This window comes from Pleurodeles waltl, chromosome 2_1 (assembly GCF_031143425.1).
Source record: "Pleurodeles waltl isolate 20211129_DDA chromosome 2_1, aPleWal1.hap1.20221129, whole genome shotgun sequence".
NCBI classification, from domain to species: Eukaryota; Metazoa; Chordata; class Amphibia; order Caudata; family Salamandridae; genus Pleurodeles; species Pleurodeles waltl.
The window spans coordinates 641,617,948-641,636,346 of NC_090438.1; the positions used below are offsets into that span (position 1 = coordinate 641,617,948).

At 39.7% G+C, this 18,399-nt stretch overlaps 1 protein-coding gene across 4 annotated transcripts in view; it reads left to right on the forward strand.

Moving 5' to 3' along the window:
* TNS3 (tensin 3) overlaps positions 1-18,399 on the forward strand; it is a 752,439-nt gene that overhangs the window by 605,301 nt on the left and 128,739 nt on the right. The window lies entirely within an intron of this gene.

Here is an 18,399-nt window from a genome sequence, read left to right on the forward strand (position 1 = left end):
CCTCAATGCTTCCTCACCACATGCGGTGGATGGTGCGCACGTCACTGAGAGGCGTGGTGAACAGTGTGTAGCCGGTAACGAGCACGGCCTTTGGGGTGGTGGGGGGGGGGGGCAAAAACCCTGGTTGCCTTCCTCCTGCAGAATTATAGGGAAAGCACATTTTGGGATCCCTTTCTTTTCCTCTACCCCCTGTTGGACAGATCACCCTGAAACTTTACAGACAGCAGCTAAAGTGACTGGCAAACTAGTTTTTAAAATGTCTTGAAGATTTGTCAAACAGTGGCAAAGTTATAAGTAAACAACAATGCTTTTCCTATGGAAACTAGTTCCTGACTATAGATAGATGAAGCGATGCTTCTGTACAATTTGATTGTAGGAATGTTATGGTGTTGATACATACCAGAGACTTATTTGGTCAATTTCAGAAGTGTTTAGATATAAATTAACAATAAACTCATGTTATGCAGGTTTTGTCAGTAACTTTGGGGGGGGGGGGCGTTAATTAGGTTTCTAACTCGCTTTAATTGTGTTTGTTTTCAAACCTGGAATTGATTCTTGACACTTGTTTTGTTCACAGAAAGTTTGATAACAAGTTATTGGCTCCATAAGTGGTCCAGTTTTGCAAAACACACACAGCTTTGAGCAGATCAGGTTTAAATTAAAAATTTGAAATGCGGTTCTCGAAATGGTTCGGCAATAGAGCTAAAATTAACCCTTTCATAACTGTTAGCCATTTCACACTTTTATAGTCTTAGATACCATAAGATATGAAGTTGGGCTAAGACCTTATTATTTTTGCCAAGCTTGGCGTAATGTTTGACCTTCTGCTATCTGCACACAATTTAGCACAGATTATATGATGGCAGCAAATGTTTTCTATATCTTCGTGTGCATTGCTTGTATTATAAGATCTATACAGTTGTTATTACCAATTTAGTTGTATAGTATGTATCCCACATTCGATGCATTTTATATGTGCTAGATCTGTCTTCTCCAGATGCTTGATTTTCCTCACAAAAAAGGAAAATCTTTAAACTTGTTTTTGTTTATTTATGAAAATATGTTAATAGGCCATGAAGTGAGCACCTGGCTTTATTTATTGATTATTATTGTTTTTAATCATGATTAGGTGATGAATCGCTGTAGCATTGTTGATGTGTTGGGTGACCACCTGCCTGTGTTTATTTTCCTATTAAGTAGGATGGTGGCTGCCAGACTTTTATTTCGAACCTCATGATGGGTCTCAACGAATTGTACCAAGGCCATAGACCTCTGTCTGTCTGTCTGATAGATCTCCATTAGCAGGATGTGATATTAGTTGATCTCTGTGTCCACGTATATCTGCGCTCCAAAAGCCTAGCCTGCAGGTGCTCTTATTAAAGAAGAAAAATCACAACTCTCTCTTTGTTTTCTTATCTTTCCAAGGTTGCACCTTAAATCTAAGGGCTCTGTACATTGCATTTAGCAGCTATGACAATGGTGGAAATCCTGTGAACCTAATCCACGTTTAATCTCAGTATTTTTTACAGTGCAGATGATAAAAATACACAATACTCCTCTCTCGTTAGGGGGGCTAGTTTCCAAATCCTTTTACTTTAAGCTGTTAAGGGTGATCTAGGGTGAATTGAACACCTTGTGCCCTATTCACAGAGGTAAAGTCTTTCATAAACTTACATTTATGACTGAATGTAACATTTTTTTTTACACTTGACAGGAATTTACACAGAGATTCCCGACGGGCATAAATGTTTTTACTTGTGCAGGTTGTTACTCCACAAATGTAGAAATATCTACAGTAGTTAATTCCACTAGGAGTGGCACCTTAGTGTTCTAAGAGGTAGGCTTTGGCATTTTGGGAACACTGACAAAGATACTTTTTTTTTTTTTACTAGTTCCTTCTCGCCCTTTTCCTGCCTTAAACATTGCCAGAAAGGAAGGTGGATGGATCACCCCCAGTTTTGGGTGGGGTGTAGGTGAAGGGCTTTGTCCACATGGAAAAATATTTTCCCTCCGGAGAAGAAAAATAAAATCATTTGCACAGGAGGCTCCATTCCCCCTCTGAGGAGTTCACCGCTGTGTAGAATGCCGCACAGAGTGAATAGGAGCATTTTGAAAAAGTCACATGACGTTCGCAGAAGTACGCCTCGGCTTGCCAATAATAATTTTAGGTATGCTTGCTGTTAGCAACAAGTTGTAAAAGTGTACTCAAGCAGATATTTTTATGACTTTTTAGTGAAAAAGGCCTCTTGTGCCACGGTTGTGTATTGGGCTGACGGCTAACTCCCTCCCCAGACTTGAAAGCCACTCTGTAAACATACCTGCATTAAGAAAAACACTCATAAAAAGCGTGTTGCATGTGCTGTACCTGAATAAAAGAGAGAGAGAGAGAGACTGAGAGAGAGAGAGAGAGAGAGAGAGACTGAGACTGACTCTGACTTGAAAGCCACTCTGTAAATATACCTGCGTTAAGAAAAACACTCATAAACATCGTGTTGCATGTGCTGTACCTGAAGAATATTGGCCTGCTGTCGGAGAACGAGAGAGAGAGAGACTGACTGACTGACTGACTGTCACTTGCTGCTGCCTGGAATAATCTGTGCTCTACCTACTATGATATGACTGGGAATCACTGCTGCCTCGGCTGAACCGAAATGGTGTCACCAACCACACTGCATTTATTTTGGGTTTCAGTGCCTCTTGTGCTGTACTTGATATGTGTCTAGTACTTTTAAGAAATCTTTTTACAACACAAGAGCCAAATCAGCTGTGCTCCTCCGTGCTTACTTTATAATGATATTAGCAACTTGTATTTTACAGCTGTCATGCGGAGATTAGGTCACCATGTCATTGCTCTCAAGTTGATACTGTGTGCAATACCACCAGAAATATTTCCCATAGCAAACGTTGGGCCATATATTTTATATAGACAATAAACTTACTGTTTCACTAGTCACACTGATTAGCTTCATTTAGCCATATATTTCCCTTCACTTCTAGGTAGACCCATTTTAAGTGTACTTGGTATTTGCTACTACCACTTTCTAAGACTATTGACACACTCTATATGAGCACTTTATTGGGCTACATGTTTAATGTGTTGCATACTTGGTGCTCCAAGTACATTTAGGAATATTTTTGTTCTGAAATTGAAACATTCCCCTAAAACTGCTCCGTATGGTTTACATATTTGCCCCTCTGCTCGCTCCCGAACTATTTGTGCCTTAGGGGAACTACTGTATTCACTGGAGTGATAACATGCTTGTGACTCATTTCAAAATCCTACTACCAGGCCAGAAAATTATGGGTTGCATTTTTTAAATTTTATTTGTGAACTCAGCACTTATTCTTTTAGATTAACCACCGTGTTCGATACTGTGTCACATTCCATTATTTTTTCCCTGCTGGCAGCCACTGGGGTGGGTGTCTTGGTGCTTGGCTGTATTAAGTCCTTACTGGAGGACAGACTGCCAGCTGTTTGGATGGTCCATTACTCAACGCACAACAAATGTCTACCCTTTTGGTGCAAGAGGGCTCTTCATTAAGCTTGACTCTGTCTAACATCTGTATGGCTCCTTTAGCTGCCCTGATAGTTATTTGTCTTCACAGTCATCTCGTACACAGATGGGCACTTCTAAAATGTGTGCATTTAGGGGCTTTGAGCAGATGGGAGATCTATTTGCAGTGCAACTCTGATAAAAGTGATATAATACTTTTTGGGCACAACAAGGTGAAGTGATACTCAAATTATTGGCTGGAATCCCTACTTTCACTGTCTCAGCCTGTCAAGGTGGCTAGAAATCTGGGAGTAAAATTTGACTGTAGACAGTCTTTCCAGGTTCAAGTGATGTCAGTTGTCGGCATGTGCGTAGCACTGGTTTGAACTTTTAAAAAGTTCTTCAATTTTTCTTACCATTCGCTTCAGGCAAAATAGTAGTCTGTCTTAATTGCATCTAGGCTACACTACGCCACTGTTCTTTATTTTGGCCTTCCAGACAGGCTGAGTAGTACACTGCAAACAATACAAACACTGCAGTATGGCTTATTTTGAAGACTCCTAAACGCATCTCAGTCTTGCATCATCTCAGCCTTGGCCACCTGTAAAAAAAGCAGATTCTGTTTAAAGCTCTTCTGACAGCCACCATGCATTCTACACAATTGGCCTAAATATCTTTCTGATTAGATTTGCATTAAAGGCCCTCTATAACACATCTTCTGATGCCAGTCTGACTCACATCCACAGGTTCACTCATACCAGATCTGGGGGGTTCCTTTAGGTTTTTGATGCCAAAGAGTGGAAATCCCTGGCTATCTATTTGCGCTACACCAGCAATGAGTTTTCATTCGAAAGACCTGTTAAAATAACACTATTCGCTATGGGTGTATCCTGAATTGATTATTGGACTTCTCTGTCTTTAGATTTAGTACCAGGACACTCCTCAGAGTAGCTGTCATGCTCTACATATTCCTAGATGCATTCAGCTAGAGGTACTGAAGAAATGTTAGTCAATTTACAATGAAGGAAAAGAGCACCTCGAGTTGTACTCTTGACCCTTGACTTATACATGATGTAGTGTGTGGATAATTGTTTACCTTTTTTGTACATTTGTCAAATAATCCAGTAGTCATTTCAGAATAAATCTTTTCACTGGACTAGAAACTGCATCAGTATTTAAGGTCAATAGATTGAATGTTTGTCTGATTTGCTGTGCTTCAGAGACAGAGGTCCAATGTCAGACTATCTCTTTGACAAACTGCTGCTTATGTTTTTAAGACTGGACTTGACGATTACAAACTCTTCTCACTTTCCAGTCAGAGTAAGAAAGGTGAAGTGAATTGTATGCATAATTCCATCCGCCTTGGTAGTGATAGTGATTGCATGTTGGCTTTGTTATGTTGATACAATTACATCAGGTTTGAAGGTGAACTCCTAGAGTTAACAATACGTAGAGCACACGCTGTCACTATAATGCTAGAAATGTATTACTGCGTTTGTACAGTAGGCAAAAAAATGTATTCAGTGACCATCAGATTACCTGATGAGTGCCATTTTCAGTCAGATCATGTTGTATTTCGTAAAAATTCTTCTTTAATTTGACAAATAAAGAGTAGGATTTTTAGTTTTTTTTATAAGCCACCTGTTACATGTTTTTTCAAAGGCATAAGCACCTTGTCACTGTGTCATAGTAGTACATAAGTGTAAGCTTTGCAACATTAATCAATTTCAGCATTCTAATCTTAGAACGAGGATTTTCACGGTTCTTAGATTTTGGGTAGATTCGGAGAGTTTTTGAAATCGCTGCAAAGTAGACGAAAATTGTAGACTTTCATGTGTGCTTCTTGGCTACGCTCCATTTTTGTCGTGCATTACATTGAAGAATGCAAACATATCTATATTTTTTTCATTTCCTTCGCCATCGGGAATAATTTTTACCCTTGGTGGAGAAACACTTCTCTTGCACCTTTAGCCCTGGGAGGCTTTTACTCCTGCTGCTTTCAGGAATAACTTTAAACGGGCTGAGCCAGCGTGCACATTTTTTGTTCCCTAACTTTTGCTCCACTCGGTCACTGAACCTCGCGGTTCTACGCATAATTTCAGCCTTACTAAAGCCAACAATCCGCCATAATGACAGATTGTCCGCAGAAATGTACGTTGATCTCTATTCTTTGAATTAGGGTATTCCCATCTGGACATCATTTTTTCGCACACATAAATTACACTTGCATGCACATGCGTCTGTGGATAAGGCCCACTGTTTCCCAGTATCGGTGCAATTATGCTACCACCCTGTGGCGTGTATGGTTATTTCGCTTTGAGTCCCTCGTGTGGTTGCATCCGCCGTGAATAATAAGTCTGAGTAACTCTACAAACGTGCGACCCATTGGTATTTGCTGAATGACGTAGTGTCAGTAATGTCATCCCATGCAATGAGGGATATCCTAAATACAGATGCTCAAGATATGCCCTATCGTCTAGAGCTGCAATCTTTGGAACAGGGGAAAACAGGCTTGAACCAGGGCTTGGGCACAACTTCCTCTAATTCCAGACAAAGCGCTGATTCTCTCTGTGCCCAGTATAAAAAAAATGCACAATATATGTAATGTAAATTGTATTCTCTCTGTGTCCAGTAAAAAAAAAAAAAAAAAATGTGTAATGTAAATTGGTTCAGTTGTAAATTGCTGTAATTCCCTTGGGCCAGGTTCACAGTTAAAAAAAACAGCCTTTTGGGAAACATATATTTTTCTTTTTAGTTGCAGTGTCATTTTGTTGGCAGTGTACTAACGTTTTGGTTCATTGAGCGTAAAACAATCTACGATGACCTCTATCCTGGCGGCACCACAGGTTTTTCTTTAGGTCGTGCGCAGCGGTTTGTAAACTTATTGCTGCCCATTAGTTACAGTAACCATAGAAGTGTATCTCTTTCACCTCATGCTATTTGCTGTTGAACTGATCATTCCACCTGCCATAGAGCTCTTACACTGATACGTGTGAGAGGGTATAATACATATGAAAAGTACACTCAATTATCATAGATTTAATTCTGTCTCTCATAGATGCATTTAATACAGAAAACTTTTATTTTATTTTATTTTTACTGCAGGGGCTTTGCTAATTTAGGTTAGTCACGACCCATAATGGAAGCCAGACCTGTTGCCTTTGCCAATCCTTGTGTCTGCTTGCTGGGCATAAAGTTTCTCTTGTGGTCAAGGGTGTTGATAGTCATTGGGATCTACCCCTGATAGCAACAGGCATCCCTTGCGTCTTTTGGCCAGTGGTTCTTTGTCAAAGAATGCTTCAACAGTTCGGTGCTTAGCAAGGCCGAGGGGTGAACTCGAATTACACGATGATGTTGTATATAAAATATCCCATTCTCTCTTTTATCGTTTTCCCTACTGTTCTCTCTCATCTAATCCTGCTGTCTTCTCTCTCGTCATTATCCTTGCTCCCGGACTATACCCCACCCCCACCCCCACCCACACTTTTCGCCATCCGTTTTTGCCAGTCGAACTTTTCCTCTTAATTTATCATAGATTAAAACTCGTAAATTTTGACTCGAATGCCAGAAATGTCAAGTGCGGAAAATGTTTGTGATGCCAGGATCCTTTGAACAATATCAAGACGACAGAAACGTTACTGTTTCTTTATATATGCACCTGTCTTGAAGTCTGGAATGGGCACAGACGCGCGGCATGGCACTGTGAAGGTACTTGCATAGTGCCCCAAAGAACGGTGGCAAGTGGTGATGGAGAAGAGGGCAGAGAACGCCCCTTTATGGGCGGCCTCGTGTACTGTTTGCTGCCTGTGTTAACGATTAGCCAGCGTTGTCACGTCGAAGAAACGCCCTGTGTGCTAAGAAGTGGACAAGGAACAGCAAATCGGGTTGGTGCTCTAACCGCTTCTACACTGCGTCTTTCTTTAAATAAATCTTGTTTTGATTTCTTTCGCACTGTATTTGAAAGCATTAATTTAATACATGGCCAATAGGATGTTAAAGGTTTGCTTTAACCAGAAACGTGATCCTTTATAGCAGAGATCTGAATGTTGTAATAGTTTAGGCTTTAGAGAATAAGGAGATAATCGTGAATTTACAGAATGTATAAGTTCGTATCGCTGGTTCTCATTCTAACCATCCACCATTGCTATTTAATATTTCTTCCACGGGATTGCACTGATAGCACTTGTACTTTGCACGTTTAAAGGCTTGTAGTTGTATTTAGATTTCATGATTGTACAATCTGGCTGACCCTTTCTTTTGACTGCACTAATTGGCATTGTTTATATCCCACACCAAATAGTGCACTGTCTAGTATTGAACTTAAGTTGGAAGAACTCATGCCCAAAGCATGAAGTCATGTGCTGAGAGCATGAAGTCAGTTCGGAGATCTGTAAGAACGGGTGTAAACTTGTTTTTGAGCAAGTCTGTGTTTATCTAAAGAACTATCATCACATTCCTTTATTTTGTCAAAAAATAGAGCTATTCCGTGGGATATCTTTTTTCTCTGCTTTGTTTGTTATGGTTGGGATTACTTACACGTTTGTCTGGCACCCAACTTGCGTCGAAGGAGGGCAGGTGCCCACTTGCTTTTTCTCTTTCATGCCATATATTTAGCCTGGATGGGCCATTATATTTGGTAGGAAGTGCCCCTACGTTTATTTTATTCACACTGAATGGATTGCATGCTGCAAATGGAAAAATACTATTCTGGGAGTCCATAAAATGGGGGTCATGCTGGGACTGCGGAAAAGTGGTGAAGTCTCTAGGATGAGGGAGTCCTGAAAAGCAGAATCTGAAAATCAGTATATACATTATCTTAAACTCTGAGGGAAATAAATTGATAATAAAGATAAACATGACAGTAAATTTGTTCTGGTTTAATTAGACACATAGAGGCTTCAATTTAAATTTTGTTATCAGGATTAAGGTATCTGCTGTAGAGATCTGTGTGTGCAGCATTTTTCAGGGAATGTTATTGGTAAGATAACTCTGGTGGTTAACACACTTGCTGGATTTTGACTTACAATGCAGTACCGAGGGTTGGTTAAAGGGTTTTAAACTCTTTTTTCAATTTTTCGTATTAAGGGGTTACAAAAGTGCTCCTCCTAATAAAGTCTCTTAAGGACAGTCTTTTAAATCCTTATACGCATAACATTTGCAGTGCAAGTATATCTCTTAAATAGAATATGCCTCTAAATTGAAGTTTCTCTTAAGTAATTGTGAAATGAAAACAAGTTGAATTATCTTTGTTTCCCTCAATTGCAGTGGTGTCCAGATGTTAGGCTTCCTATAGCGCCCAGCCATGATAATACTTGAATAAAAGGAGGATGAAAGACCTTAATCAAGTTTTTGTTTTTTGAACATGAGAGGCCCCCATCAGTTGCTGCAGGTTGCTGCTGCAACAGAAAGAAGAAAACTTGCAGGCGCTGTTGAATGCATCTTAGTGTTAGCAAATTACTCTGGAATTTAATTCACGGTATTTCATTAGGTATGGATCCCAGATCCAACTCAATAATAGTTGCCAGATCTGTGATCCATTTGGATCCCCTCGTTTCCTGCACTGATTGATTGCTTCCAGTAGAGATCTGTGAACTAAGCTAAAAACAGCCTTTTGCATCCAGTAATTTGGTAATAACGTCAGGTAATCTGGCGCATGCAGTATTTGAAGTTAATCATCTTAGCAAGGGTACATGCTGACTGTCCTGCCATGGTTAGGCTCTGTCCTGTGGGTGATAAATGTTCCGCTTGAGGGACTCCAGTGTTGGCTCCATAACATACATGAGAAGCATCAAAAGTGGTTGTGGCATGTGTGTTTGAGAATACCAACCATGACTCATGTAAAGCAGCCAGTATTGCAGAAGTGACAAGAACAAATAAACCAAATGTATTCTCAGACCGAGGGATGGCCAACTTTGGTGGTGACATATTTTTAGGATAAATAATTAAACTAAATATAAATGGAAGTTGTGGACATAGCTGTTATGTTTAATGCATGTTAATGCTTTAAGCTTAGCTGAATTGTATGTATGTAAGTCTGTGGTATGCGTAGAATCTGCCATGGTTCAGGCCTGATGTTGGACACACCTGACCTAGACTAAAAGGAGTCAACATTAAGATCCAGGAAAAATAAGTGAGGTAGGTAGTTCAAGGACGTGAAGAGGAAATCAAAACTGTGGTTGAATAGATCGAAAGTCCATTCACTAGGCAAGTCAGTCAGTCAGTCAGTGGAGTGAGAGCAATGTCAGAACCCCATGTGGATGTAATCCAGTGGAAGAGACCTGTAGAAAAAAATAGGAAGAATGGATCTAAAGCCTCAGTTGCTAAACGTACACACACACTCTCTCACCTCTGTTAGTGTCCTGACTTTCCCTCCTAAGATCGCCGAAGACATAAACTGACTGGAATCTTGTGTTCTCTCCACATATCAAAAGTCTTATTGCCGACCAGATGCATGGACTAGAGAGACTTGGGCCTCAAGCTGATGCACTGATGCTTTTAAGTTGTAGTGCTGAGATTCCCACCTGCTCCTACCGCTGCCTGAGCCATAGACCTTATTTAGGCTTGCCGATGAATCAAAGAGAGGATAGCACACACTGGAAAGAATCCTGTTGCTTGCTTTGGGGCAACAAGTGATGTAACTGAAATTTTCCATCTCCGACCAGTAATATTTATTTGTTTCATGTTTTGTGCTGTGATTAAATGTTTTCTGCTAGCTATGTCTGGGGAAGTTGGTGTCCCTAGGTCCATTCATGTCTTGTTGTGGCAGTACTCACAAGAATGTTCAAAATACAGATAGCTGTTGCTTCCATGGTCCTCGCTAGTTTGATGTTATGTTTCTTTTGGAATTGTCAGGTGGGAATAAACGACTGTGTTCAATATAATGGCTTAGGGAAGCTTACCGTTTGTTGCATGGAGATTTATACTCTGTTTCCCCTTTTGTATCCAGCGCCTTCTGATGGAGAAAGCATGGAATGGATTGCACACGGGGGTCTTTATCCTTGCTTTTACAAAAAGCATGACCTTCAGATCCTTCCTGATTTTCAGCACGTTTGGACTTTGAGTGCGATATCAAGTTTATTCAAGGACTGTGCCACTGTTGCTTTCAGTGTCCTTGTTTTTCACCTCGCTGTGTATTAGACGTTCAGGGTACACCAGCTGCACCCAAAGGCTCTGACATGGACATAGGAGAGAGCCAGATTCTGGAGGTACTTGGGATGCTTCCAGTTGATGGCTGTGTACGTGGCTCACAGGTTCTCAAATTCATTTCATTCACCTGCTGGTCCATTGGATAGCTTTCAGAGCAGGTTTCCTAAAGTTAAAAATTGTTTTTGCCTCTTTATATTGTAGCTTCTTGATAGTTATACTTTGCTTCTAAAGGAAGAACATAGTCCCAGTGAGGACAATAATCCAGATGCTCACGAGCACTCATTTTTAAAGTCTTTTGAAGGTAAGGATACTATTACTGTCTACTCCATATTCCTAAAGTTAGTTGGAAGTCATCCTGGAGCTAAGCAACTCTGTGGAAGTAGTGGGTGCAGTGTAGCCGAGTTCAATGTTACCCTGTATTATTTGCAGCAGATAGCAGCACTAAAATTCCCAAAATGCAGTGGTTGCATTATTATTATTATTTTAATTTTTTAAGTACCACGTTTGATATTGTGCTCCAGTAAGAAAGAAACCCACTGTGGTTTCAAATCGCAACTGAGACAGTTGTTGGTTCCAAGATTAACAAAGCTTTACTCTTCTCATAAGCAGGCTAGTCTCCCAAGTGCTTTCAGCCGTACAGCAGAGAGGTACCTAGGAATGTCAGACCTGCCGGAAGTTTACATTTGGTAGGTACTCTCTTACAGACAGATACATATTTTGTTTTTGTGTAATACTCAGTGGCTGAAATGAGACAACTTGTGTAGAGTGCTTAGAACATTTAAAGGAGCTTGGGAAGTAGCCTCACTAGACCTTTTGATTTTACTAAAATTATATGTAGAGTGCTTTTAGTCAGCCCTCTTCATTTATCGATCTGTAGTTGTATCTTTCACATTTTTAAACCTAGCCAGTGACAAGGGATGTGCTGTCATGTGCAAGAGGTATTGCTTTCTATAAGAGGCTTGGAGCCTGACCCTTGCTTACCGTTCGTTGGCGTCATTGTCACTCCTGTTTGCTGCCTCAGAGTTGGCCAACACATGCTGGTTTCACTTCCTTTTCTTTTGTGTGGAGAGTGGATTAAGTACTGACTGCGTCATCTTGATTAGCATCCTTCCTCTGCTCGCAGTGTGACTGACGCACTATTTTTCTTTTTTTACCTTTCTTCTTAACGTCACGTTGCTGCTTCTCTCCCACCACCAACCATTGTCTGTTACTTCTTCCCTCCCACTCCCCACTTGTCTGTGTTGCTTAATCCCTATCACCCCCATCCTCACATTGTCTCTGTTTTACCCCATCCGCCATAAGAAAAAAAAAATAAAGAGCAATGATAATGTCTATGTTGGGCACATCACAGCCCTTTTATTTCCTCTTCGGTCTCATCCTTCATCCAGTTGCTGTGTTGCCCACAGCATAGTTGGAGATATATCTGTGACATAATTCACATTTTTCAATGCTATTGACCGCTGAACAATGCAATTCAAAGCTTATGGTTTATAATTGTTGTTTACATGTTTTTTCATATTTTATTTTATAGTAAACAAAGCTCATTAATGCTTTGTTGCGTTCAGAAACACCTGGCACCAAAGGGTACGACTTAGTCCCTTGTTATGATGCCACCAAATATTATAGGTGATTCCCTTTTTATAATGTGAGGCAGTGACTATGCGCAGCTTCCTTCTTTTATTTATTTTCTAATTGGCAGTCACAGCTGTTCAGGTGCCTTTGTGTGATGTTTTGATGTCTGCCCATTGTGGCAAAATATTTGAAAGAGCCCTGGAAACTTGTAAGTGAGCTTTAAAATAGGACTGACCACCCACCCCTGCAAGCTGTGTTGCAGTCCTTGCTCAGCCTAGTGCACCTTTAAGCTCTTACAGATGTATCGGGATGAGTTACACAGAGAGTTTTCTTGTTAAACCATCTTATGTCAATTTAATGATGTGATTTGATTATCATTTTCCCAGTTTGTTGAAAACAAGTGCCTTTCAGTTTGGAGCGGGGGCGTTACTTCAGGGTTGATTCCAACCTATCAGTGCTATTGCCAAAATATGATTTTATTTTATGCAAATTTGAGGTACACCAGCAGTCCTTACATTTTTAACCTCTGTGCGTCCCCACTTAAAAACTACTGGATCCTGGTACCAGATGCTAAGCAATATATAGGATTGCCACCTTAAAACAATACAAAAAACAAGCATTGTAGAAGCAATAGGTGTCGCTATTGTGAGATATATAGGATTTTTCAATGTTTGCTTTAGCAGCGTTGTTAAGCAGCATGATTGAAAGTAGAGAAAATAAACGCTATGACACGGTCAGTGTTGGCTGGCACATCATAATGCTATTTTTCTACTGTTCTATTGTATCCCACCCTCTCTCCTGTTGTCCGTGTTGCCCATCTGTCCTACGAAAAAAAAGGTTTTTGAATGCAGCCCACGCTGTCCACGTCATAGTGGTTTTTTGTATTTTATACTCTTAATCATGTTGCACAGCAGCTGAAAAAATGTATAAAACAAGCATTGACAAATTCGATAGGCCTCCCATTGGTGAGACCCATTGGCTGTGCCAATGCTTGTTCTTCCACCCAATGCAGCACGCAGCCCACTTCAGCCATTGGTCAACTTCTGTAAGTTTCGCATTCACAATGAACACACAAAGAAGTTCCCTTAAGTGTCAGGGATTACCATGGAAATAAGTGCTTTTTAAAACAAAAAAATATTTTTGTTTTTAGCCAATTTGTTTTTACACTGACAAGGGTCCAGAGGTTCTCCCTGCAAGAAAGTTTTACAAAAGCCATAACAAAACAAAGCCAAAAGGTTGACCCTTGATGCCATACCTACTGGCTTTGCCAATACTTGTAAACAATTTCCAGCCTAGCCCACTCTTTTAGGCATGAAAATACTTCTTATTTGGCATGTTGTATTTGACATGCGTGACAATAGATGCGTGAGAGCAAAACATAAGATCTCTCTCTTTTTTTTTTATTAGTCTGAGCGTGTGAGATTCTTTTTCAGCCCATGTGTATTTAGTCAATGCTTTTGTATTGACAACGATGTATCTTAGAGCTTAATACTTGCATTAAAGCTTGAAATTCTGAGAAGAGTTTCTCTTTTTTTTGGGGAAGGGTGAATGGTTGATAACGTTCATCATGTAGAGCATGTAGACAGCAAACAACTGCTGTTTGATGTGTGCCATTCTGTTAATTTTTAGGGGCAAGCGCAAAGCGCTCCGTCCCCTGCTGTAATCTCTCTTTGGGCTTCTAACCATGCCCATGTCATATCAGTCACTTTCATTGGTTCGTGGGCTTGCCTTTTAAAATCCGCTTGCTTTCATTAGTGAAAGGCATGCATATGTCATGCCTTTTCTGGTGTTCAACCCTCCTTGAGTGCATCAACCAGTTACTGAAAACTTTCGAAGCTCGATGTTTTCAGTTTTGTTTCTGGACTACTTTTTCTCTTTATTTCGCAGCACGATCATGCTGGGCAGTAGTCGAGCGCTTTGCATGACATCGATCCTGTTATAGGTAATTGCACTTTTGCTGGTTACATGGATAATTGCACTTTTACCAATAGGTTTCACTGCGAGCAAACTTTTATTTCCCTTTGTGTGTTTGCTGATGGCGGCCATCAGCTTGCTCCTGTGAAACTTTTACTTTTCAGTTTATATGGCACGAAAAGTCCGGTTAGCAATGTGAAACTGTTTTACTTTTCATTTATAATTTATGTGGCAAGAAAAGTCTGGTTGGGCGTTTACAACACTAATAGCTCTAACTCGAGCAAACGCGAGATCCGTTGCATTGCAAATGCTTGTTATATTCTGCCAACTTTTTTCGGTGAGTGGCTCAATAAACAAGGCAAACACTGGGGGCAGAGACTGAAAATCTTTATTTGTCTACATTTGCATTGGAATTTCAGAGAAGAGATGGTTAACCACCGACCTTGTACTGGTCCTCACTAAAGTCCACTAATCTATTCTCTTTATACTAAACTGCAAATTAAATGCCTGTGGGACTGAAGACTATTCCATGTGCATTGGAAAAGCCAGAGGATGTGTTAGGTCTGGATTGGCAGCACAGCTGTCTGCCCACCGATTGGTACATACGTAGAGTGGGTTTTAGCTACACGGGGTGAAGCATTTCTCTCTTACCTCATGCTATTGGTTGTTTAGTGCTCCATTCCATCTACTATTGAGGTCATGACAGCAATGCACGAGTGACTGTTTTATATCTTCCAAAGAACTTTAGATCATTACAAGTTCAATTACTTAGCTTGTCGTTTTTTTTTCCTACTGTTGTTTTAGTCAGGATTGATAATGCCCGACAGACTTACTAGTTTTGCTAATGCTTCCAACTTTTACTGACTTAAAGTTCGAGTATATTGTGCATGCTATGTGAACCGACGACTTGCTGTGTTTACAACCAGAAGTTATTTTCTAATAAAAGAATGCCTTTAAAGTTAAGTAATAGTTGATATGTTGCTGTGAATAGCCTTGTTCTCTGTATACATCCCTGTATATCATGTCCGATGCAAGGAACATCATGTCATGAATTGTCTATAAATTCTCTTACCACATTCAGCCTACATCAGTCACACACGTGGTTTTCGCCTGTGTCCATTTGCAAGAGAATTAGCCCTTTGTGCACTTTCAGATGTGCCTTGTTGTGACCATGAAATTGACTTTTGAGCAACGTGAAATGTGGCATTGAAACGCTGTGAAAAGTGAATTTTCCTGCTCATTTGCAAAAAAAAAAATGTTATTGATGGTTTTATTCAGTGGGCAACCGAGGGTCATAGAAATTAGGGAATCGGCAGGCCAACTAATTCTTACTGAGAGGCACTTGGATATATTTGTTTACAGCTTTTAATATAACATAAAAACATGTTCTACTAAATAAAAGATTATTAAAAGTGACATATTGAGGAGAACGTCCATCCTTCCCTTAAGATACAAACAAAAATGGAACACTTTATCTAGCACAAACTTCATACTTTAAAGTCAGGTAGGACTTAGACTCTGTGTGTCTGTATCCAACTCAATGGGAAACAATGAATTAACCTTTGGAGCAAACAGCATAATGCTGAGCAGCAAGGATACCCAACACAACACATGCTGATTTACAGTGGTGGTAGAGCGGGAAGAATAGCTGTATTAACAGACCTCCCTTTTCCATACCTGTAAATTTAAAGCAAGTTAAAAAAAAGTGAGGTGTGAAGTGTTGGGCCTTCTGGTGACATCCATAGCAATAACGTACATTTATTTACAGCAATTTTGATCTATTTCTCCTATGAAGATGTATGTCAGCCTTTCTTGTATAATATGTTCACACATGTTTGATAGCGAGTACAGAACATAGGGCCAGATGTACGAAGTCATTTTACATTTCTTAAGGGTCCAAATCGCTATTTCGGGCCACTAAGGAATGCAAACTGGGCTTTTCTTAAGCACAAAGCCCTTTAAGGAATTGCAAATTGAAGTTTCTACCCTGTAGAAATCGCAATTTGCAATTCCCAGAATAGGAAATCTCAAATAGGGATTTCCTATTTGCGATTCCTTTTCTGATGTATCATGCGTTTCCTAAATGTGACTTGGGCATTTAGGAGATGCAATTACCATCAACTTGAAGTCGATGGTAACCGTCTGCAATTTCAAACAAGCATTTGCAATGCAATGGGTCTTGCAATTGCTTGAGTTAGAGCTATTAGCATTGTAAACTCCTAACCGGACTTTTCTTACCTCATAAATTGAAAATGAAAAGTAAAACAGTTTCACATAACGGAGCTGATTCAAACCGCCATGCCATGAGCATGAAGGAGACACACAAAAGGAATAAGAAGTTCACTCAAGTCAAACGTATCCGCAAAAGTGCAATTAGCCATGTAACAGGGTCAAAGTCAAAGGCGGTAACTAAACCGCCCTAAGGAGAAAGAAATGTAAAGCATTTACAAATGATAAGAAAAGATTTTAGAAGGGCAAGCCCATGAACGAGCAATAGTGATGGGTGTGAGGTGGTCATGGTTAAAAGCCCAAATAGATAACAACACATCGGAAAAGCAGCGCTTGCGCTGCTATGCTCGACCTAAAAAACACCCCAAAGTGTCTTTTTTTTTAAATGCAGTAGAGCACACACATGCACCTTAGGAACATGTGTGCTCTACAGGTGCACCCCTATTTTTGGGCTGCACCAAGAGAGGGGGGGGTGTTCCCATTGCCACCCCTAGTTTTGCATTTCCTAAAAATAGGGATTTTCTAATTAGAAATTGCTATTTAAGATATGCAAAACAGGCCCAATGACTCACATGCAATGGGATTTCTGATTAGCGATTTCCTAATAGCGATTCCTACTTTGCTATTAGGAAATAAGTATCTTAGCACATTACATTTTGCATTTCTTAAATAGCGATTTCTATAAAGTCGCTATTAAAGAAATGCAAAATTTTATTTTGGTACATCTGGCCCATAGAACTTTAAAAATATTGTTGTCGACTTGGTTAAAAATCCATAGTGTGTATGAATTGTGTTGCACTTGTGCATTGTAGTTTTTTGAGAAAAAGCATATTTGTTAATTGTTACTAGTCAAACATTGAAGAACTATAAATTGCAGTGAAGGAGTCAATTCTGAGTGGCAGTTATTGGCTTTGTTGTAATTCCAAGTGAATCTTACGTAGCAAGGCTTTGCATGCCTAATTTCTGTGAATTATGAGATAATAAGCTATCGTAGTTTGAGTATAAAAAATTACTATACCATGCATGGATGTTTAGTCATCAAAATGTCATGGGCAGTGGACTTGACATCACAAGGTTGCCCCCTTGTACTACTATTTTAACAGCCTCCTATTTGCTAATAAAGTTGGGGTGTTGAGAAGTTAGGTAAAAGAGAAGCAGCAGAAACGATTAAAATTATAGTTGGCTCTTAGAGAACTGTTTACACGTTGTTCCTGTAGCTGCAGTCTCACTGTCTGGAACCAGCAGTAACAAAGGTAGAGCAGTGTCATCAAAGTGCTATATAAGGGCAGAGGCTACAAAATGCCATGCTTCGAATTGTCAAACCATAACAAAAAAGGCTTGTCCATTGAGTACAAATACGAAAATTAATTGTTAATCACCCAATTTCTATGCTAAAAATGAGGTTTAAAAATCAAAATTATACTGGATCTAATAAGTATATTTATAACTTTGAAAATGAATAGCATTTCACATAAGTCTTAACTAAAGTCTCAGGGTTTTATCGCTGGTCTTGCAATTTTAGAGTCTGCAACGTCATTTTAGCCTAGGAGTCTCTTGTATCTCAAACTGCACTTTCGTGCATGGCCCCACCAACATGATTAACACTTGCTTCTTAATTACCTGGACTACATTTTAACGTAACACTTTCTGTTACGGTTTTAGTCACCGTCACACATTTAGTGCTTTTTCTTTTAAGTTCACACGTGCTGATGTTACTGCTTTTACTCTGCATATTTTGATTTTTTTAAATGATGCTATTTCTTTTATTTTGCATATATCTTGAGCTTTTGTAATGGTATTAAGTAACTACACAATAAACTATTCACTAACCATATAAGCCTAAAAACATTTTAAATTACCAACACTATGTCTGAGCCTCATTTTAGCCGCCTATCATTAAATAACATACATGTGATTAGTTGTGTTGATGCAGAAGGAGGTGGAATGTGTTTCCTATTATTGTCCATCTTTCTATTATGTTCCATGGACAGTCTCTCACAGTGTATTTGCCAGCGGTATAGCTTTACATCGTGAACTTTAAGAT